The sequence below is a fragment of the Canis lupus genome, chromosome 1, assembly GCF_048164855.1.
Source record: "Canis lupus baileyi chromosome 1, mCanLup2.hap1, whole genome shotgun sequence".
Taxonomy (NCBI): domain Eukaryota; kingdom Metazoa; phylum Chordata; class Mammalia; order Carnivora; family Canidae; genus Canis; species Canis lupus.
The window spans coordinates 92,946,490-92,971,143 of NC_132838.1; the positions used below are offsets into that span (position 1 = coordinate 92,946,490).

The window sequence follows — 24,654 nt, forward strand, 5'->3', positions numbered from 1 at the left end:
AGGTTCCCTAATTGGATTTGGTTCTTAATTCTTCTTTTAATTACTTTTGCTCTAAAACATTCTCATCACCTTTCCTTAGTTTTTTTTTTTTTTTTCTTTTTCTTTTTTTTTTAATGACATTGACACACTGAAGAGACCAGGCCACTTGTCTTGTTAGAATGAGCCACCTGCTGGATTTGACGGTTTCCTTAAAATGGATTTAACTCATTCCTCGATCTCCTGAACTTTTTGTAAGTTATATCTCAGCACCACCCAAATGAAAAGAAAAATCAGATGAATCCAAATTGCAGCGCATTCTACAAAATGGCCAGTAGTGCTCAAAACTGTCAAGGTCATTAATAAACAAAGAGAGACTAAGAAACTGTCAAGGATCAGAAAAGACTCAGGAGACATAAGGATGACACACAATGTCAAATCCTGGATTGAATTCTAGAAGAGAAAACAGATACACAGTAGGAAAAAAATGATAAAATCCAAATAAAGTTTGAAGTGTAGTTAATAGTAAAGTACCAAGCTGATTGTTTGGTTTTGACAAATCTACTGTGGTTATGTAAGATGTTAGTAATAGAAGTAGATGAGGGGTATACCAGCACTCTCTGTACTACCTTCGTAACTTTCCTCCAAGCCTAAAATTATTCCAAAGTAAAAAGTTTATTGCAAAAACGGATTACAGACTTAAATGCAAAAAAACCATACAGCTCTTTGAAAAAAATATATGAGAAAATCTTTTGGACCTCAAGTGAGGCAAAGTTTTTGCATATGATGCCAATAACACACACAATCCATAAAAGATAAAATTAGTAAATGGGACTTCATCAAAATTAAAAACTTCTGCTCTTTGAGATACTCTTACTGAAATAAAAAGACAAGCTGACTAGGAGAAAATAAAGAACGTGTACCCATAATGAACTCTCAAAATTCAGTAACATTAAAAAATAATTAAAAGTGGGCAAGAGATTTGAACTGATACCAAAGAAGACAAAAAAGCTGGTGGATCAGCACATTGAATAGATGCTCAAAATCATTAACCCTGGGAAGACACAAGTTAATGCTACAGAGAGAAACCATGATGACAATTAAAATGTAAAAAAGACTGAGCATATCAAGTGTTGGAAGGACACAGAGGAACTGGAACTCTCATACAATGCTGGTGGGGAATGCAAAGTGGTGCAACCAGTTTGAAAAACAGTTTGGGTGTTTCTTAAAAACTTAAACATATACCCACTATATGACCAACCATTCACGTGCTATTTACCACCCACATCCCAACAAAAGAAGCAGATGTCCACACAAAGTCTTGCACACCGATGCTTACAGCTGCCTAATCATAATAATAACTGGAAGTAACTCATTTGTCCTTCGAGAGGTGAATGGATAAACGAACTGTGGTCTACCCACAAGATAGGATACTACTTACTCATCAATAAAAACAAATGAACTCTTGTTATATGCAACAATATGGATGAATGTCAAAATAACCATGCTGAGTGAAAGAAGCTAGACAAAAGGCATACTGATTTCATTTATATAAACTTCTAGGAAATGTAAACTAATTTACAGTGACTAAAATCACTTAAGTGATTGCAGGAATGGGGAGCGATGGGATCTGAGTTGAAGGGGCAGGAAGTAGAAGCAAGAGACTATAAAGAGACACAAGGAAACTCTTGGAGTGACAGCATATTCACCATTTTGACTGCAGTAAATGTTTCACAAATACCTAATTGTATACTTTAAATATATGCCATTTATTTTATGTCAAATATACCTCGGCAAAATTGGGGTTTGTTTGTTTGTTTGTTTTTAACCAACCATCACAAAACCTGGAAAATCTAACAATGCACTAAGCCTGGAAATGAAAAGCCTGAAACAAAAAGTGATGGCTTTTGGCAAACAGCTGATAGTACAGCCAATGAAAGATGGATCAGACGGTGTATGTGGCTTCAGGAGGAAACTAGCGCCCATAGAGTCGGAAATAAAAAAGCAGGTGTATCAGCTACACATGAAGAGTATTCTGACAACCAGAGTTATGCAAACATAAAATGGACTACTTGGTAAGGGAAAGGACTCTCAACAGTCACAAGAGTTCAAGCAGGAACTTAACCCAAGTATGAGGAGAAATTCTCACTGGAGACACGAGACCGTATTTCTTGACCTTTAAATGCACTAGGTAGGAGAGAAAGCATGTGGCTTCCATTTGAGGAGAAATTTACTTAATCATATTCATCAGACCATAAAGCCATCAGCACCAAATGTTTTGAAGGATATAAAGTATTTAGGACCTCATGAGCAAGGTTAAGGAATGCAAATGTCAATCTTCAAGTGGGCTTTCACATAGGGCAAGCAGTAAAGAAAGCTTCAGAGTCAAACACGGTTTCTAAAATGTATGTTTGTCCTTTTTGTTCTTGCATTTAGTAAAACTATTATAAATTTCTTGAGAGAAAGGAGCACCTGTAATGTTTGCTTTGTAATTCAGAGCACTTAGAGGTCAGTAACAATTAATAGTCACTATTTCTTGAATATACATATCATAGGCCTAGAAATTCAAGCTAAGCATTTGGAACACAAACTTTCTGACACTGCAAGATAGCTATTATCCCCATTTTACAAATGGAAAATCTTAGGCTGAGGAAGTTAAGAGAATCCTCAGTTTCAGGATCTGAAATTCAGTCTGTCTGACCCCCAAAACCTAAGGATAGGAGATTGCCTCCTACCTCACTAAGAATACAGGGGCCATCTGATGAACACTGCATGCAGTTTCTTTCTTCCCTCTCTAAATATTTTCCATAATCCTGCCCATTTTATTTTTCTGAAATACAAACTTTCTCATGTTACCCAACTTCATTTCCTTCAGAGCCTTACAAGTCTGAACTCATCAGGATCGTGACAGGATGGGATGCCTGGGTGGCTCAGTGGTTGAGTGCCTCTCTGCACCTCAGGTCATGATCCTGGGGTCCTGGGACCAACTTCACATCAGGATCCTCACAGGGAGCCTACTTCTCTCTTCTCTCTCTGCCTATGTCTCTGCCTCTATCTCTGTGTCTCTCATGAATAAATAAATAAAGTCTTAAAAAAAAAAAAAAGATGGTGACAGGAGATATACCTGCTCTCTTTCCCATTATCATTTCTGAGTATTTCTCCTGTCTGTTCCAGATATGCCAAAATATTCACAAGTCTTCTAAAACTGCAATGCATTTGTACTCGTTCTTCTAACTTTTCTGTGTGTCCTTCCTCTGATTTTTTGCCTGAATTTTCAACCCTCCAGACTCAGTTTAAATCTTGTCTCCCCTGAATGTCAGTTTTCGGACATTCCAGATCTACCTCCTTTTACTGCATATCACTCTATTCATACAGATAATTATTTGTTAATTTGTTTCATGCAAAAAAAAAAAAATATCCTCAAAGAGTTACTCATTTCTGTATCACCAGTACCCAAGCCCAACAGGAAAGGTTCAATAAATGTTTACTGAATAAATGGATGGATGATGGACAGGTGGATGAATAAGCAATTAAATGGATCTAAAAACCACTATCTGAAATTAAACAAGAATAAAGACAACTTAAGGGTTTTCCCCTTTTTTTGGTATATAAAAGAAATCATAATGCCTATGACAGAGATATATCCATTGCTACAATTATCACATATACTGCCCCTTGTTAATTCTATATGATTTCAACTGAAATTATGTCTTAATTAAAGCAACTAATAGCTAGCTTGATTGTGGAGTCCTATTAAAATAGTTTGTTTAATCAAAAATAAAGGTGATATATAATTTGATGCAAAAATTAATTCTACAGATTATAAAATGGTTGGAAACCAGGAAATCTGTGAACTACTCTGATTACTTGTCAAGAAGAAGAAAGCCAGAGAATAACCTTTTTGTGACCTCCTCCCACAAACAAAACTATTGACAGATTTTACCATTTCAAGATGTAACCCTGTTTAGTGCTCTCCTCCTTGCAGATAACATGAGACATTAAAAAAAAAAAAAAATCGCACCATTTAAAATTTCAGGCTCCTTTCTTTCTTGATTCTTTATGATTTTAAATTAAAGCATTCTCATACCTGGCCGATGTATTTCCTTTGGGTTCCTAGAAATTAGTCTTAATACATAACTGCACAACTGGGATAATTTATGATACCTTCTGGTTTGGGTGGGGGTGGGTTCTTTTATCATCTTATTTCTCTTGCCCAGAGCTGACATGAAAATAATTTGGGTTCCTTCGGCACACTGCTATTTAATTTTAAAATCAAGCTAGAACAAATTCTTTTTATAAAAATGCAAAATAAAATAGAACTAAAAAAAAGTCAAGAAGGTTTGAGAACTACTCTCTGCTAATGGAAAAATTATTTTAATTACATGAGAAATGTTCTAAAGCAATCTTCTGGGTGAAAACAAAGCATTACTTACTCGTTGAGGAAAATGCCTTCCTTAAAGAAAATGTTCACATGTTCAGAAGCCCTTAGTCTGTGAAATTAATGCCTTATACATGTAGATTAAAAAAAAATAGTTCACACCTTGGTGATTTTCTTCTAAAATGCTGCCTCATTATAACAATAACATTTCAGTTTATGCTAGAAAGGGTTCCTTCCCAAAGAACCAAAATGTATTTTAGAGGGGGAAGGGGAAATGTTTTTTAGAAACACATTTAAAAAAAAAAAAAAAAGTGAAGTGCTCAAGGAATACTAAACAGTGCACAGCAATGGACTTTCCTTTAAAAGGACAATGAAGAAGCCATATTAAACCACATTAAGTGTAATCATCTTTTTGTTTTTTATCTCTGAAACAGGATAGTAAAACAAGAATAAGAGCTGAATGATTTCAGAGCCCAGCACTAGAAAGTTTGGGACTGCAATATGAAAAGAAAAAAATTTTGGAACAACAACTTTGGATTGAGATGTCCGTTAACCAATATACGAGACTATATTCCAAAAGTTGGCGTAATTTTTCTCAAATCAGCCTGAGAACACAGGATATGCAATTTGTTTTTATTTTTTTCCCCTGTACTATCCAACTTTGCTCCTGCGTTTCCTTTCATAAATAAACAGCTTAACATAAGGAAGTAAGTGATTGTATAACTTATCACATTGTGATCTTTCAAGGGAAATGTTTCATTTCATTCAAGTTCTGGCTCCTCTCAACATTTCTTGTCTCCTGCATAAGAAGATGATATTCTATAAAAGGAAAGGACACCATGTGTGAATTAAGTAAGAAGGGTTCATGAGAGAACCAGAATCTAATTACATAAACACACTTCCCTACAGGTGGATATAAATTCGAAAATCTCTGAAATCTCATCTTTAAAGGCTAGCAGTGCTTTTTTAATTATGCTAAAAGTCCCTTGTCTGCTTGATCTCTCATGAACAATTTTAATCAGGCAAGCCTAATACACGCTGTCTCACAGACAACTTAACAGAGCTCTCAACTATGAGCTAATGGGAAGACAAGGAATCACAAGCATTTTTATTAAAAGGAAAAAAATGGCCAGCCTAGAGATTTGGCCAGCAATAAAGCAAGATTAAATCATGCTTTTTCCCCACTTAGCCTACTTAACTTCAAGAACTACAGACATATAATTAATTTGCTCTTGAGATTTATTCGGTAAACATAAACATACCATTTTAAAAATAATACATCCTTACAACTCATGGGTTTTGTTACTTTCTTTTCACAAATGGACTAATGTACTAACAACCAGTTTGCCAGAATCTGAGAATAGCCTCCCTAAAATTCATTCTCCCCAAAAAAGAAGAGTCAGAAATCTAGTTGACAAGAATCCTGACAAGTTCAAGGGGAATGTGGAACAATAAAGACCTCACCTCCACATTTCAGTCCATTGCCAAACCCACGTGCTACATCAGCGGTGTCCATGACTTTTCAGTCCATTCTAAAGCAGCCTGCCATAACTCTCATTTGTTAGCAACTCCAAACTATCTAAACCTAATAGCCGCCATATCAAACTTCTCTTAACCAATTCGACCCAAAAAGTTCATAAAAGTATTGTTAGTTGTCCCAGGCCCTAAGAAGTCTGCACCTATGTATGCTACACTGCACTGGTTTCAATCTATCTGGATCCAAGCCCCCCAACCAACTGCTTTGAAATTAAAATTCCAATGGAGGGGGGCACCTGGGTGGTTCAACATCTGTGAAGCATCTGCCTTTGGCTCCAGTCATGATCTCAGGGTCCTGGGATCAAGCCCTGTAATACTGTAACTAATAACGCTCTCCCCCAAAGAGTGGATGTAAAAATTAAGTGACATGAAACAGGAAAGAGCCGATCTAAAAATTAAATGCCATGGTATACCTTGCACACAGGCGTACACTCAACACACTTGTTTCCCTCCATCATGTACTGGGTTACTGTTTCCAGGCTCTTCAGGTACGGGATTTATCACCTCTACCTAGAACCCTGGAGAAGATGCTCAGCTTCTCACATGCACCCTGGCAATCTTTGCCAACCTCAGGATGTACCAGCGACCCTCACCCAGAACCTTTCTTTCACGATTTCCCCATCTCTACACTCGGCTTCATCCCTCTCAGGGCTTTCCAGCTATTTTCATTTTAGGGCTCCCTGGGCATCTCCGACACACTCAGTTTTCCTGTGCCCTGAGTTACGTTTGCTTATTCATCAGAGGCTGCTTCATTTACCTTTGCTTCAGTTTTTCACCTGCCTGGTTCTTTTCCTCATTAGTGCTGTGCTGGTTACTAATTGCAATTGCATACTAGGCATTGAATTTGAGGATATTCTATTTACACTGATTTAGAAGACTTCTTTACAATTAAACTAAGAGAAAAATTAAAATATAATAGATGAGGACAAACAGGGATATCGATAGCCCAGCAACATACACATACACACACACACATACACACACCCAGTTAATTCTCAGAAGAGGATTTGGTTTTTTACAATCAACATACATTTTATGCATGTGTCTATCAGAGCCTGTGATTCTTCTGACCCGGATGCTTGATAAGCTGTAACAGTTTACCTTTCTTATTAAAATGGGAGACGCTGAAGAGTAAAAGGGAATGCTTGCAGGCAAAACATGAAACTAAGAAATAAGCATTCAAGAAATGTTCATCAATACTACTAAAATTGCAAATATATACCTACAAATCCCTTTCAAACCCCTCAAAAAGAGTTGTCTGACCTATCAGCAAAAACCTCAGATTAAGAAAATCTCAATTCTAGAGTTACGCCAGATCTCTAATAAGGAATATTCCTCTGAAATAACACAAATCAGTTAGTGCCACTGTCCAGATATTTTCACTATACTCAAGTCATTTTTTGTTGTTGTTGTTGTTGTTGTTGTTGGGTTTTGTTTGATTTTTGTTTTTGTTTTGTTTTGCTTTCCCTTAATATTCTCTCCCAATCCCCTGTTGGATACACAAATTTAAAAAGCTTAGTGATACAAAATAAAGTACTATTCTTTACATAAATATAAATTACATGTCTTTCCATAGACTCCATGCTTGCTAATTTTCCTAATGTAGTACAAAGTCTTTCCACTATCCTCGAATTAATCCCAACCTGCTTCGAATTACCATGTTTTGAAGTTCCGCCTCAGGTTCTGGTCAAGGATAAAATGCCATGAAGGACAGGTGGCTTTTTTAAAGTAACAGGAAAGAGTAATAAAATAATTACTTCTTAGAATTTTACTTAAAAATTCTCAAGCTCATTCTATTCAATTCAGGTAAATTTTATACTCCAGCAATATAAGTTATTGCAAAAAAAATTAATTCAACACTCATGAAACAACGGCTAAAACCTTTTCTACTAAATATCCGATTTTAAAAGAGCTACTACAACTGGCACCAGATCTTGGTTTCTGAGACCATTTTCCAATAAAAGGAACCAACACTCTTTGGAGAAATGTTTCTAAGAGTGGAGCAGAAAATACGGGGGTGAATCTAATGCATCCTAAAGTACCAGACACTAAAGAAGTACTCAAAACAAAAACAAAAACCCACAATGAGGGCATGTCAAAGGACACTGGGGCTAATTAAAAAGCTCCCAATGACCAAAGCTGGAACAATTTTGAACAATAAAATAAAATGGTATTGCACTAGAACCAAAATATAAAATGAATATCCACAAATCCATACTTTATTAATAAATGACTGATTAAACAGGAGAGTAGAAACAAGTAACATGCAGAAGTATCACAAATAATTTATGAAGATACTCCACCCTCAAGGGAGTGGAACATGACTCCCCACTCCTTACATGTGAGCTGCGCATACTGGTTTCCTCCAAAGAGTACAGTCTGGAAAGGGGGAATAAAGAGTAACCTTATCATGGTGAAACCTGTTGATGATATGGGAAACTGGGTGTGAGGTATGCAGGAGCTCTCTGTACGATCTTTGTAAGCTTTCTGTAAATTTGCATCCATTCTAAAATTAAAAATGTAAAGGTTAAGAAAAATCTGCTATTGCCGTCGGCTTTCTGAAGTTTGCTATCTAGCTCACCTGTAGAAACTCAATTAGAGACCACTTCAATTGTACAATCGCTCACAACACTCTCAAATCCAGAGGTCACTTGCACTGCAGTAAAACAGAAAGATGAGAGACACCACCCTGCATTGTGAGTACTGCTCTACATGCAACTATTAGTGGGATGGAAATAACCAATCTCCTCATCTATAAAATGGGGCCAACCTGCTTGCAGGGCTGTGTGACTACCATGGGGAGAGAGCTATGTGCTGGCCTGGCCACAGCCTCATCAGAGTGCCCCATCTGCATTCAGTTCTGCTTTCTCCAGCTCGGGCCCCCTCTGACATCCACCCCAGGGGCCAGCCCTGGCAGCTTCTAGTTTGTTTCTTTAGGCACGATGATCAAATGTCATTTTTTTCTTCCAAAAATCAATTCATGCTAACTCTATCTCTGGAAGAATAACTAGAAATTAGACACAGTGGTTGATTCTTTGTGGGAGAGCAGGAGGCTAGAGTGGGAGGGAGATATGATTTGCACTGTATATACTCTTGAGCTACCTGAGTTATTTTTTACTATGTGTATGCATTAGCTATTTAAAAACTTATGACAAAGGCAACAACAAGCAATCTATTACTCAGGGACTGCTATCATTTACTTATTTCTATCTTCGTGTTAGCTATCTGTGTGTTATATCCTTTTAATATAGTACCATAGCAAAGGCAAGAAGCATGGCTCCAGGAGATTAGTCTAAAATGATTTCAATCAACTTCTTTTGTAGCAAATTAGCTGTTTCAAAATAGCATAGCAGCCTTAGAATCAGAAGTGACTTGGAATGGAACCCAGGCCCCGTGAGTGAACCTCACCAAAGACCAGCTTCTATAACACTGGAATAACGACACCCACGCTTCACATGGGTGTTGGAAAGATTAAGGAAATATGTGTAAAATCCTCAGCATAGTGCCTGGTCCATCTATTACTGTCATTATAGGTATCAATGGAAGACTGGGAAGATCTGATTTCTCACTCAGATGTGTCTTCTACTCAGTTATGGATCTAGAAGCAACTTTCAAAGTTCAAAACCTCTAAAATGCAGTTGGTTTTCAGCAATTATTCCTAGTTCCCTAAAGAAAATGTGTTAAATAAAATGAACAGCATTTCCCTCTCTTACACACAAACTTCTCAACTCATAAGAAACATGCAAGAATAGTACGCTACTGGTAATATATTTAGAATTGAGTAATTCTTATAACCATCAAAGCAACAAAATACTCAAAGACAGTAACATTTAACACTTGATTAAATGTGTAGAATGCTACAGCTGAAGTTGTCAGAAGATTGCATAAGTTTAAAATTTTAAGTTATATTCGCATCCTGGCCTTTTGCCTTAGTTTACTGCACAAAGGCATGTCATATTTTACCAAGACACAGATTTCTGAGATTAGTGGTAACATATGTAAATAACCTTAATAAAATGCAGGTGAGAGCGATGCATATAAACTAAGATTTTAGGTATTCATTAAATATTTCTCAAGTAGACTTTGCGTGCATAAATAACATGAATAAATAACATGCAACCAAAGCATATTCCCTTTGATGAGTTATTAGAAATATTATTCCCTACCTAGCTGTCTAAAAAATAGCTACATATTTTATCCTGATTTTATTGTGGGTTTTCAACTCAAGCACTTCAAAAACGAACAGTATATTTCCATTCACAAGATCTTTTGTGTATTTTGCATGGACATACACACACACACACACACACACACGCACGTATACACAGGCAACACTCCAGGGCGGAAATATACATGTATGTCTGTGGACTTGAGTATAATTTAAGATATGAAAGCACTACCTTACCAAAAGATATTTTTGAAAAATTTTTATGCTTTCTAATAAGTTTTTGCTTTAGGGTTTTGCCACAAGATTCATTAAAGCCACTTCTTGCTTTTGAGGTCACACATGACAAAAACATCTCATGTATATCCGATCTAAAAATCACACCAAGCAACTTGACTGCTACCAGAAAGTTGAAAAGTATGGAGTCATTATAAATTTTCAGACTGTGCCTGTTAGGGAATGCCCCAAGACAACTGGGAAGAGGAACAGGGATCTGAAGTTATAATGATAAAAATCTTGTCTTTAAAGATTTATTTGAGAGAGAGAGTGTGTGAGAATGAGTAGGGGGAGGGGCAGAGAGAGACAGACTCTCCAACAGACTCCCTACTGAGCACAGAGTCCCATCTGGGACTTGATCTCACAACCCTGAGATCATGACCTGAGTGGAAATCAAGTCAGAAGCCAGGGGTCCCAACAATGATGAAAATCCTAAATATTTCCAAATAGACTAGAAAACACTTAAGAAACTCCATTCCAGGGACACCTGGGTGGCTCAGTGGTTGAGCATCTGCCTTCGGCTCAGGTCGAAGTTCTGGGATCAAGTTCTGCATCAGGCTCCCTGTGGGACCCTGCTTCTCCCTCTGCCTGTGTCTCTGCCTCTCTCTGTGTCTCTCACGAATAAATAAATAAAATCTTCAAAAAAAAAAAAAACCCCTCCATTCCATTACTAGATCTCCCAGTCCGACAATGGCCATTGTTGATTTTTTTTTTCTCGATTCTTCCATTTTATGTAACATTTCACAGTTTGTAAGTCATTCACAAGAATCATCTACTCCTGACATGACCTGTAAGCAAAAAGTTGCAGTTACTTCAGGGACAGGCCACCAAACTAGCAAGTGGCAAAACCGGGATGTGTACCCACACCTTCTATCCCCAAATGGAGTGTGCTCCCCACCCCACCCCCACCCCACAGCTGGACTCCCTTTCTAGGGCAGCTCCTGATTCCGGATTCCTGCAGCACAACTCCACATCCATGGTCTGCAATCCTTCTTCAGGTGGTTTATCACATCCTCTCTGGCCCCAAGCCTGTCATCTCCCCACATGGCAGCCACAGGTGCCATCCCAAATTTAAATCAGTCTTCTAGAAAACACTAGCAAATGCTTTTCACTGTTTCTAGACACAGAATAAACTTCTTACCAGTTTTCAAAGGCTGAGTGTCTGGAACCTTTCTTCACTTTCTGGTTTGGTGTGTATTCTCTGTGCACTGGACAGGCTCCTTTGTTCTGGATCCCAATCATCCTTTCATCTGGCTCATGTACATGCTTTCTCACCTCCAGCCTCACTTCCTCAAGCAAGCAGCAAGCTTACTGACCAAAGCAAGTGTCCCGACTATACACGCTCAGGGTGTCAGCACCTCTACCTCATTGCTGTAACCATACATAGCTGCAATTTACATTTCCTTGTGTCACCATTTAGTTAATGTCCGACTTTTCCCCCAGACTGTCAGTGATGCAGAGTGTAAAGATGAGGTCACTTTCTGTTCCAAGTCACTTCTCTATCTCGGATGCCTGGCACAATTTCCAGCCCCACAGTAGGTACTAGCCACTTTCTTTTAAAAGCTAAACAAATATGGAACTCAGGCAAACTCTTCTTTTGGCTTTTAAATATTTGAAAATACCTATTATTCTGATGATTCCTCACTCTACACACATAGACACAAAAGTTAAGTTTTAATAAGGAAACCATGCTGATTCTTTGAAACAGTCCTTTTACGACAAAGCAGCCAGGTACTTCCTAAAACCTGTAAGCTATAAATGAATATAATGGTATTTTCTCACCAGCAGAGACTGTACCTTCTCCATTCCAGACACTGCACTTGTATAAAAACAAGTCTATACCTGGAACATGGCAGTAATGGTTATATCACAAATTGTCAGGTCTTCTTCATATGAAATGCTCTTAAAATTCTCGACTAGTGTGATAATTTGACAAACCCACATGCAGAGTTTTACATTAAACACTGTTATAGGCCATTTCAGTTTCAGTTAGTCATTTCAGATGGCCAAGCTTTTTTTCAGTCCTGATTCCCTCACCCAAACTATTAGCTTTCACTCCCAGCTTTATCTGATATGCAAATGTGATGGAACCATTTCATCGAAATTGGTGATAAAAATGATTAATAGGACAAAGTGAAAGAAACAGCCATATCATGGCACTAGAAATACCTCTCTCCTAGCTGACATCAATCCATTCATCAAATTTTTTCAACCATCTATGAATCTGCCTGTCCTCATAAAACAGCCCCTAATTTGACCTTCTACCTCCTAAACACTATCACGAGACACTGTCTGAAGCCTTGCAAAATCAACTTACTCCACCTAGACAGTAAAAAAGCTACACAAACTTAACATGACACATTCCAAGTCAACCCACGTGATCTCCAGAGGATTGCCTCTTTCTACGTAAGTCTTCAACAAAGTGTTTAATAATCAAGTAAAGAATTGTCTAAGGATAGATATGAAACCCATAATCTTACAGTTGCAGAATTCTACTTTTACCCTTCTTTTTTGCAAATAAAAACAGTATCTGCATCATAGTCTTTTGGCACCTCTGGTACTGATCATAACTGTTGAAAGATGACTGAACCATTCATTTCTGCAGGACATTCAATCTCAAGGCATTAACTGGTAGAAAGCATCAAAGTGTTTTCTCCCCAGTGTCCCACCTTCCTTGAATTTGAATCCCCCTGCTACCATCATTAGTCTCCTTCACTGAATTTGAATAGCATTTTCTTTCAATAGAGAAGTGGAAACCAACCCAGGAGTTCCCCAAATCTGCCTTTGTTCCAATATCCAGTATTACACCATCTGTCCCAAGCAGCAATTTATGCTTTTTCTTGCTTTTAACTTCATGGTTTGAACATAACATGTTGTGGTCCTTAGCATCTTCAGAAGCCTCAACTCATTTTAAGATTCAGCCTCCTGAACAGTCCTCTCCCTAATACTACTTTAGTACTTGTGTTCTAACCTATCCTTACGTATGAGAATCATGTGCTCATATTGGCAGTATTTCACTTTAGAGAACCTACACACACTTCATTTATTCAGTAAGGGTTTTATTGCTTGCCAAATATAAGCGATTCACCACACTAAAGCAAAGGATACAAAAATACTTAAGATTTGGTACCTGCCTTCAAAAATTCCGGGGCGGGGGATAGACTTTTAGGCAGAAATACAGACTTCTACATAGCTAAGATGAAAAAAATGCTGAAGTCTTCAAATCTTCACCAAGGAAAAGCTAGGATTGAGTCCTACAGAGTAAGGAAGTGGTCATTAAAAGACTGGAAATATGCACAAAACCACAGAAATATAAAAAGTATACTGTCTTCATATAACAGTGATTGATGTAGCTGGAATTTAAGTTGTGTGGAGTACAAGAGATAGCCCCAAAACATGGAGTCAATTATGAAAAGGCCCTGTAATCGAGTTGTCCAACACAAAAGATAAATAAAATGAAGCAGATATGTTCTACAGAATACCAGGCAGTAGTTAGAAGAAACCAAGATGTACACCTGATGACATGCAGATCTTTAAAACAGTGAAGACCAACTAAATAATGTCTAGAGCATAACCAGTAATGCAGAGTTAAAATGCATGCATACCCAGTGTTTGCATGCATATACAATAAATCTAAGTGTTTAACAAGACATATTCAAAGAATGGGATTCAGATTTAAAAAACATGAAAATCGTTATCTATGGAGAGAGAATGTAATGAGGATGGGAGATGGGAAACAAACAGTGTAATGGGGATGGGAGATGGGCTTTTTTCTTTTTTTTTTTAAGTGTACATGCATTTGTTTGAAGTCCAAAGACATCAAAAAAACTTATAGTTTTCCTATAAGTGACATAAGTTTTCAAATCTGGGAATGGCAAAACCAAATGTGGGTGGTATTTAGAAAATTTTGCCCAGTATGAAGTAAAAGCCCTTTAGCTATAGTTTCTTCTAGAGTCAAAGAGCATAGATTCGTTATCCTTTTTCTGCACATGCTGAGTAGATCTTTAGCATTCTTTAAGGAAAGGCTAGGTATTGGTAAACAGACAATATGTGATGATGGATGCAGAATGTTTGGTAACAGGTCCAGGTGAAGATGAGGTTCGTCAGGGAATAAACCACTATAATAACAGCAGTATCTTAAGGCCCAAATTTGGGCTACTATCTTTTAGGAATAATTTTGAAAACATTCCTGTGCTGCAATAGATGCTGGACTAAATAAATACTAAGGGTTTTGCAAGCTGAAGGTCTATTCCATTTTCTTATAAATGTGCCAGAAGCAAGGAGAAATTAAAACAAAGCCTCACTGAGTACATCTTGGGAGCTCAAAGCAGGGATCCCTGTAATAAACTCATACAAGCCCTATCACTTGAGAGATGAATCTTGCATTACCAAGAACTGCTTCATCTGTACAGACAGACTTTCTATAGAACTGTAACTGAACACTGCAGGCAATACGCCAACATTTTTAAATTTCATCAAGCTCTAGTGCCAGGTGACAATTGTTTGCTGTGACATGATTTATGCAACACATTTCATCCACTTATCTTAGAATCAAAGGCATGTTACCAAAGGGTTCTCATTCAGATAAACAGGAATGATTTCTAACCCAATCACATCTGTGAAAAGTGAAAAACACACCTGGGAAGTTCCAGGAAGAGAGCCTACTGATTAAATTTTGAGAATAAAGAACTTAAAGCCATAAAGCTGGCACCCTTACTGGATCTTCCTCAATTGTGAAGACACGGTTTTTCATTTGGATGCAAAAAGCTGACCAAAATGCAACCAGAATAAAAAAATATATTTTAAAAATTTTAAGTGATACGTGCAAATGATATACAACATGGTTAACAATACTCTCTAGCAGGATTTCACAGAGCTAGTACCTTACCTCTCATCCTCCCAAGTTTAAGAGGATTATTAGAGGCAAAAAAAAAAAAAAAAAAAAAGCCCTCAAACAGTACATCACTAATATTATTACAATATATTATATTACAATATATTAGGAGCTAGTCCACTACCCAAAAAAGCTCCAAGAGGCTGCTCACCATTTTGTTGCCATTTCCAAATATACAAACTCCTGTTTCTACTAGGGAGAAATGAAGATACTTAGGTATCCCTTAACCAATTTCCTAACCAGCAACATATTTTTACTATATGTGCAACAGAGAACTACAATGCCTTCCAATGCTTCTACTATATTCTCACTCTGATGCAGTGAAATGTAGTTAATGGTTCCAACAAAATGATTTCTCTTGTACAATGACAGATCATTGTAATCTACAAAATCTGACATTTTCCAGTGAATTCTGACATCCATCCCTGAGACTTACCTTTTTTTTCTTATTTTCTTACTTTCACTAATATCCATTTAAATATATGTTATAGTAATAGTCTCACTGCTGCCTTCAACAGAGTCATTTGTAACTTCACTTATGTCACTCCCTACAGTAAATAAATGTAAATACAACTCATGAGGCGAGATACTGCATAAAATATAATCATGCAAAGTTATCAACAATAGGCTTAATGATTTAGTTTATAGCTACTGATTCTTGTATCTTAAATCATCACGTAGGTGGTATTACTACAAGGTAAGCATTTAGCAAATTTACACAGGAGAGAAATTTCAAGTTCATGATTGTTATGAGAGGAAACATAAAAAAGGATCTATTTAAGCACCTTATGAAATTCTACTTCATATAATTTAAACTTTTCTGGTAGTTTTAAAATCTCATTATTCTATGGAACACTGTAAATATTTACAAAATCAAGAATATGCTAGGTGATTTACAGGGCATAAAGTTTCTCCTAAGTGGGGTTTAAGGGTACTTACAGTCTGACATATGTAGCAAATGTCTTTAAATCTTATAGCAAAGTTCATATTTTAGTATTCTTGAAAGTCCATAAGAGAAGAACAAACTATTTCCATGGCATGAAAACATAAATTGAGTTTTGTGTTTCTTTATTAAACATTCTAGTTCGTCATTTTCATTCACTCAATTTAATTTCTCAACCCTTGGAAACAATTTTAACAGATACTGTGTTATTCAATAAAAGCATTTGTCATTCTGATCCTAAAGTTCAAAGAACATGCTTTGGATGAAGACAGAATAGTTTTAACACCAACATGGAAAAAGCCATTCAGCAAAGTCAATAAAAGTGATGACTAAATAACTAGAATATATCTACCAGTTTTCTCATCTGAAAAGGTATGACTTAAGAACTACTGCACTTTCAAGGAATAGGTTCTTGCTGAAGTACAATTAGAACAATATTCTACTAGATCAAAGTTTTGTTTTTTTTTTTAAATTCACACTGTAACATAACAATTACCACTGACAAGTCTGTTAAGGAGCTGAAATATAAACAAAGCATGACTTAATGAGAATCTACAAGGGATTTTCCAAAATATTTTATAAACAAAAATAAATGGAAGTATTAACATCTCTGTGAAATGCACTACCATATCTCATATATATTGTTTAGGAATATTAAAATCATATCCAAAGTTATTAAATTTTTAATTTGCACATCAAGTTTTACAAACACCTGTATGAATATACTGCTATTTTGGTTTTAGCTGCAAATAACCATTTGGAGAATATCTGAAAGGAAGAACATGCCCTTTATCCTACATTAATTTTTTTTTTTTTTAATTCATGAGAAACAGGGAGAGAGGGGCAGAAACACTGGCAGAGAGAGAAGCAGGTTCCCTGCAGGGAGCCCAATGTGGAACTTGATCCCAGGACCCCGGGATCAGGACCTGAGCCAAAGGCAGATACTCAACCGCCAAGCCACCCAGGTGCCCCTACATTAAATATTTCTTATTTCAAGAGTTAGGTCATCAGAATAACAGTGAATATCAGTATTTCCCAAATTCTAAGGCAAAAATAAGAGATAAGGAAACATTCCCTAACTCATTTTATGAGGCAAGATTACCTTGATGTTTTTTAAATGACAAAAACAAGAAAATTTTACTACCAATATTCCTCAGAAAAACAGATGCAAAAATACCTGTAACAAAATGCTAACAAATCAAACCTAGTGACATGTAAAAAAAAAGAAAATGCAATGAATCATGGCAAAATGAGACATTCCAGAATTCAAAATTGCTTTATCATTAGAATATCAATCGCGGTAATTTACCAAGTTAACAGACTAAGAGAAAAAGCATAGGATCATCTCAATTTAACACTCACTCATAAATAAAAAATCCCAGCAAACTGGCAGTAGAAATGAACTTCCTCAACCTAAGAAAGGGCATCTACAAAGAAGCTACAGCTAACGGTATACTTAATGGTGAAAGACAAAGTTTTATTCTAAGATCAGGAAGAGGACCAGGATATCCTCTCTTAATGTTTCGATCCAATACTGTAGGTCCTAATCAATGCAATAAGGCAAGAAAGATGAATAAAGGGCAGACAAATCAGAAAAGAGGAAGTAAAACCATCTTTATTTGCAGACATCATGATTATCTATGCAGAAAATCCTAAGGTATTTTTTTTAAAAAAAGCTGTTAGGAATAAGTACATTTAGTAACATTACAAGGTTATAAGGTCAACATATAAAAAAAGTCAAATATATTTTCATACCAGCCATACTGTATTTCAATACTATTGAAATTTACAGCATAAATTATTTACAATAGTATCAAATATATGATATAGCTGGTGGTAAACTTAACAAAAACTGTATGAAAGAAATTGGAAACATAAGGAAGAGAAATTAAAGAAGACCTAAATAAATAGATATATCATGTTTATGATCATAATACCCAATATAACTAAAATATGAATTTTTGTGAAGTTGATTTATAGAGTCAACACAATTGCAATGAAAATTTAGGGTTTTTTGTGGATTTTGACAAGCAAAATATGCAAATGCAAAGGATGTAAAAATAACCACAATAACTTTGAAATGCAAGACAAGGTGAAAGAAATTATAGATTACCTAATTTTAAGACTATGTAAGGCTACAGTAATCAAGAAAGTAGGGAACTAACATAAAGACAGTAATTTAAAAAACTGGTGGGGCACATGGGTGGCACAGTTGGTTAAGAGTCCGACTCTTGATTTTGGCTTAGGTCATGATCTCAGGGTCATGAGATCAAGCCTCATATAGGGTTCTACACTCAACATGGGATCTCCTTGAGAGTCTCTCTCTCAAGATCCCTGGGTGGCTCAGCGGTTTAGCGCCTGCCTTTGGCCCAGGGCGTGATCCTGGACTCCCCAGGATCGAGTCCCACATCAGGCTCTCTGCATGGAGCCTGCTTCTCCCTCTGCTTGTATCTCTCTCTCTCTCTCTCTCTCTCTCTCTCTCTCTCATAAATAAATAAATAAATACAATCTTTAAAATAAAATTTTTAAAAAAAGAGTCTCTCTCTCCCTCTCCTGCCACAACCTCCCTCTTGCTTGCACACACTCTGTCTCTCAAATAAATAATGAATCTTAAAATAAAATTGGAACAGAAATACACCCATACTTACATGGTCAATTGGTTTTCAATAAAGCTGTCAAGGTAACTCAATGAAGAAATTATAGTCTTTTCAACAAATGGTGGGGGTAAAACTGGATATTCATATGGAAAGATATGAAACTTATCTCACACCATATATAAAAATTAACTCAAAAGGTATTATAGCTCTAAAAGAAGATTACAAACTCCTAGAAGATAACATGAGGCGATTTAAGTGACATTGTTAGACAAAAATTTTTCATCTTCCACAAAAAAAAAAAAAAAACCCAAGAAGAAAAGTGATAAACTTTATCCTTATGAGACTTTTGTTCTTTGAAAGGACAAATTCAAGAAAACAAAAGTGCAAACCCACAGATGGCGGGGAAAAAGTTTGCAAAGCATAATTCTGATAAAGGATTTGTACCCAGGATATCTAAATATCTAAAAAGAAATAAATAAGGAGATAAAAAATATGATTTTTAAAAAATAGGTAAATGGTTTGGACATTAACAAAAACAATATTCAAATGACCAATAAGCACATGACAAGAAGCTCAACATCATTAGTCATTTTAGAGAAATACAAATTAAAACTACAATGAGTTACCGCTACTTAGTCATGGAATGATAGCTAAAATTAAAAGCACTGTCAATCCCACGTGCTTCAAGGACACAGAACAGCTGGAACACTTACATCCAACCAACAGGGATGCAAAATGGCACAGCTATGTTGGAAAACAGACTACCAACTACTTAAAAATTAAACATACCCTTATCATATGACTCCACAGTCAATTATTCACTTACCTGAGTGAAATAAAACATATGCCAAAACACTTGTACTAAACATACATAACAGCTTTCTTCCAAATAGCCAGAAACCACAGACAATCCAAATACCCATCAATTAGTGAACAGAATGAAAAAAAAAAGTGTGGTAGCTACACAGTGAAACACCACTCAGGAATGAAAAGATATAAACTGCATGCTTCATGTACAATATAAATTTAGGTACAATCTAAAGGCAGTACAGAACCTATATACTATGTGATTCCATGTATAGGAAATCCTAGAAAAGGCAAGACAATAATGGACATAACACATATCTGTGGTCACCAGAGGCCAGGGGATGGAGTAGAGGATCAATTACAAAAGAAAAGGAACAAGTCTTTTGCAGTGATGAAAATGTCGTGTTTCTTGATTGTGACAGTGGTTACAGGACTGAATACAATTGCCAAAACTCATCAAACTGTACACTTTAGTTGGGGAATTATATTGAATGCAAACTGCACATCCATAAAGCCAGTTAAAAAATATAGCAAACATATACTGAAGATGCACACTGGTAGAAATTTCTAATAACTAACTTACCTATCCAAGAAAGAATGGCACTTTGTTTGATTTGAATATATAAAAAATGTCAATGCAAAAAAATAAAAATAAAAAAAAGACAAACCAAAAAAAAAATCAAAAAAGGTATCAGTGGAAAAGCCAGTCTCTCCCTCAATCCTACAATTTCTATACCCTTTTATTTCATTTATACTCACAAGGAAACTATACTACAATATGAGGATTTGCTTACTAAGGTATCTATATTTTAAAGGATGCTTTATTAAAGTAGAAGACTCTTTAACTGATAATAACATATCGGTCACACTTTTCCAGAGGGAGATCTTCCCCAAAGCCCTGCGGTCTCTCCAGACTTTACCCTATAAATCAGAGTATCAGTGGTCTGTCAGAATCACGTATTCCATGCCTAACAACCGCCAATCCTTGTTCTAAACTTTTAAATCCCGGCAAATACAATGTAAACCATTACTTATCAATATGTCAACTTGGATATATTACAAGTCACATTAAAATATCCTTAAAGAGGGGTGCCTGAGTGGCTCAGTTGGTAAAGCGTCTATCTTTGGCTCAGTTCATGATCCCAGGGTCTTGGGATTAAGACTCACACCGAGCTAAACAAAGTATTAAAAAAAAAAAAAAAACGGGGGGGGATGCCTGAGTGGTTCAGTGGTTGAGCATCTGCCTTTGGCTCAGGGCATGATCCCATGGTCCTGGGATCAAGCCCCACATTAGGTTCCCCGCACAGAGCCTGCTTCTCCCTCTGCCTGTGTCTCTGCTTCTGTGTGTCCCTGTTTTACTCTCTCATGAATAAATAAATATAATCTTAAAAAAAAAAGACTCACTTTGGGCGCCCTACTTGGCAGGGAGTCTGCTTCTCTCTCCCCCTCTGCTCCTATCCCCTGCTCATGCTCTTTCTCTCTCTCAATAAATAAAAATCTTTAAAAAATAATATCCTTAAAGAGTAATATAAAATCAAAGCTATTATTCCCATATTCCAGAAGCTTACAATACATGGGGTAAGAAAAGGCAGACACACAGGACACTTTTATTAATAATTAAGATATTAAATATACCAAAGTAGGGTGATGAGTAGTAAAGATCGCTATAGCTGAAAAGAAAGCAAAGTGGATAGAATGAGATGTGAGAGACCTGACCATTCCTGAACAAAGAGTTTGAAAAAAAAATGACAGAGCGTGAGACAGACAGAGCTTGAACTATGTGAACAACATTTTCAATGGAGAAAGTAGAGACTACTTACCTGAATTGGAAGATTAGAGAGAAGTACAAGATAAGGCTGGGAAAGATAGGATTCAATTATCCAAGAACACCTATGACATGCCAGGCAGAGTATAGAAATGGAGCTGTTTGGGAAGAAATTCTAGATTTAGGAATTTGGTCTTTTTACCCTGTCACAATGAAAGTAATGGCAATTTCACATTCATTATCTCAACCAATCTTCACAACAAATGATTTAATTGAATGGAGAAACAGAGGCCTAGCAAAGTATTTTTATGCTTAAGATCATACAGCCAGAGCCAGAGCCAGGGTCAGGGCAAAAAAAAAAAAAAAAAGCCCACTTCTTTTCTTTTTTCTATCCTCTATACAACTCAGCTCCTCTATTCAAGAAAACAATAAATCTTTTTTTTCTTAAGTGTGATGTGAGGGGCACCTGGCTAGCTCAGTCAATAGAGGATGTGACTCTTAATCTCAGGGTTGTGGGTTAGAGCCCTACGTTGGGCATGGAGCCCACTTAAAAAAATAAAATAAACAAAAGTCTGATTTGATATAAGCAATGTTTTAGCCAAACACATATGGTAATGTTATATGGGTTGAATTTCTAATTCTTTTTTTTTAAGATTTTATTTATTTATTCATGAGAGACACAGAGAGAGAGGCAGAGACACAGAGGGAGAAGCAGGCTCCATGCAGGGAGCCCCATGTGGGACTCCATCCCAGAACTCTAGGATCACGCCCGAGCCAAAGGCAGATGCTCAACCGCTGAGCCACCCAGGCATCCCTTGAATTTCTAATTCAAGGAAGCAAGGAGATGTAACTAGTCCTGCCTTATTATAATCCAGGGACAGTAGAAACAATAGGAATGAAAGTCATCATTCATGGAACTGTACAAAAGATTCAACTAGGTGTCTTGTTTGAAAATGCCAAGAGACTCAAAGATAACTAGGAGACCAGTAGAGCCACTGCTAAAATTGAAATGTCAACAGATGGAACTATTTTGTCATGGTAATTAACTACTGTGGCCAAATGATGCCCAAACACAAAGATATTAGTTCAAATATTACATGAGTCTCAACTCCTCAAACCAAAATAACCTAAGGTTTACTGCCACGGGATATCTTATTTACAGATATTTTTAATTGTGTATACTTAAAAAATCTAGACCATCTATCAACCCCCAGAGGTACCCATATTCATAAAGCCCAATAAGAGTTTAAACCCACTTTCTAGAAACCTCTAAGATAGTTGGTACACCTAATTCTAAAGAATTAATAAATACCTGTTTAATTAAATCTATCATTGAGTCAAGTCTTTCTTTCAGGGGATTGAGGTTATTTGCCAATCACAAGCAAATGCCCAAAGGTATGCAACTAAGAAAGTATTTTAAAATCTATAAAACGATTAAATCTATCCTACCTCTTAGACAGAAATTATTTCTCAGGGCAAGGTTACATTTTTAACTTCTCCCAAGATTCTAATGAATTCTATTCATCTATATTAGTTAATTGGCAAAGACATTAGACTAGTAGCTTAATAGCTACTTAATAACTATAAATCAATATCCAACAGATAAAGTAGTCTTTAAAAGGGGATAACAAAGAGAGTTAGGACCAAGGAAGTGAGAGCTGAGCCCAAATAAAATCAAATCCAGGCTCCAGTGAAAAAAAACCAGAGGTCAGTGTTGCTCTTTGCAACGGCCAGTAGAGGCTGCCAATGTACAAGGACATGTAAGGCTCCCCCTTCTACCCCACAGACACAGAAGGAGGTGTCACCAAAAGAAAAAGCATTTCCCTGGTATGATATGAAGACCAGCATTCGGAGCTCATCACAGAGCATTATTCAACAGCAATCACCAAGAGTCTTTTCAACCATAGCTGTTGGGCATGTGTCACAGAAACAAAGGAAATGCAGGGTATTTTGAGCACTTTTGAAAGACGATCACACTTTGCCACTCTCTGACCAAAAGAAACCATCAAGCCTTTTAGGAATACCTTTCCAGAGATAAAACTTCAGAGACGTGAAAACGGGTATTTTTCACTTAAGGATCGACACCTCATTTCTAGTCTTTAAATTCTCATTTGAATTGATGTATTATTTGGCTTTTCCAAATAAGGTGAATCAGTTACAGCTGAAGGGAGATTTTCAGCTACTGTGTACAAAGTCGTAATGTGATCTACAATTTGGAAGTATCAATCTTAAATTAAGCAAATATTAATGTGCTTAATAAGAATTCCCTTCTATTCATCAATCAGGTGAAATTCTGTCTGTGTCCCTGACCCAAAGCCACGAGCATAAACACTCGAATGCACCAAGTGGCAATCACTTTTTAAAATTCATTTGGTGAATCTGCTCAACAATTTTAAGAATTATGTATCTGGCCCTTTTTGAGCTCCAAACACTGCTATTTCTTGTAGAGAGGAACTTTGCTGTCAATCACTGCTCGCGTTTGCCACGCAAATATGTGCTGCAGCTTCCACCTGTCACTCCTATTACATGTAATGTAGGCAGCTTAGCACTAAATCAATTTAAGGAACTGGAGAAGTTAAATACATACATTATTATTATGATGACAGAGAAGGCAATGAATGTCTTGCAGCTCCATTTGCTTTCTTTGTTAAGGAAGAAAAAGCTAATTATCTGTAGCTGTCAACCATGAAGACCCAGACCTATTTAAATCAACATTAGCCTTGGACAACCGAAAACATTTCTCATATTTTTGCCCGATTGTTTTCCTTTTGCCCAAAAGCATAATTTCATTACAAAATACTAAACATTCTGAAGGGCAATGTAAAAACAGGTTGAGGAAATGTAAAGCTACACATTTGTATCCCTTTTCACCAATTTAATATTCCCAAAAATTAACTGCCAGTTTTTTGTTAATATCCGTTCTCTAATTAATATAGCCAAAATTTCGACAGAGGTAATGCCTCTCCACACAAATTCATATTAAGAAAATCCAACTTCATAAGAGCCCACACACTACTGGGTACAATGAAATTATGTCACAGGTGATCAAGGAAGAAATTCTGTCCGTTTATTTAATTAATTAAGAGAGAGAAAGAGAAACACGGTCCATAGTTGAAATGCTGATAAGTGACAGAAAATTCACACTGAATCATGGGCTTCTGGTTTATCATTCCCTTTATTTACCGAGCTTCCTTTCTCCAGTCCAGTCCCATTAGAATCTAGAAGCAGGGGCACCTGGGTGGCTCAGTCAATTAAGCATCTGCCTTCAGTTCAGGTCACAATCCCAGGGTCCTGGGATCGAGCCTCGCATAGGGTTC

At 36.6% G+C, this 24,654-nt stretch overlaps 1 protein-coding gene across 39 annotated transcripts in view; it reads right to left on the bottom strand.

Annotated features, from left to right (window-relative positions):
* The window catches only part of RFX3 (regulatory factor X3), a 288,425-nt gene that overhangs the window by 209,116 nt on the left and 54,655 nt on the right, over nucleotides 1–24,654 (bottom strand). For 5 of the 39 annotated variants that reach the window (XM_072839958.1, XM_072839875.1, XM_072839890.1 and 2 more), the window contains one exon: nucleotides 5,086–5,173. The exons of the other annotated variants lie outside the window; for them this stretch is intronic. The gene's annotated coding sequence lies outside the window, so the exon portion shown is untranslated. The remainder of the gene's footprint in view (nucleotides 1–5,085; nucleotides 5,174–24,654) is intronic. 39 annotated transcript variants of the gene reach the window in all.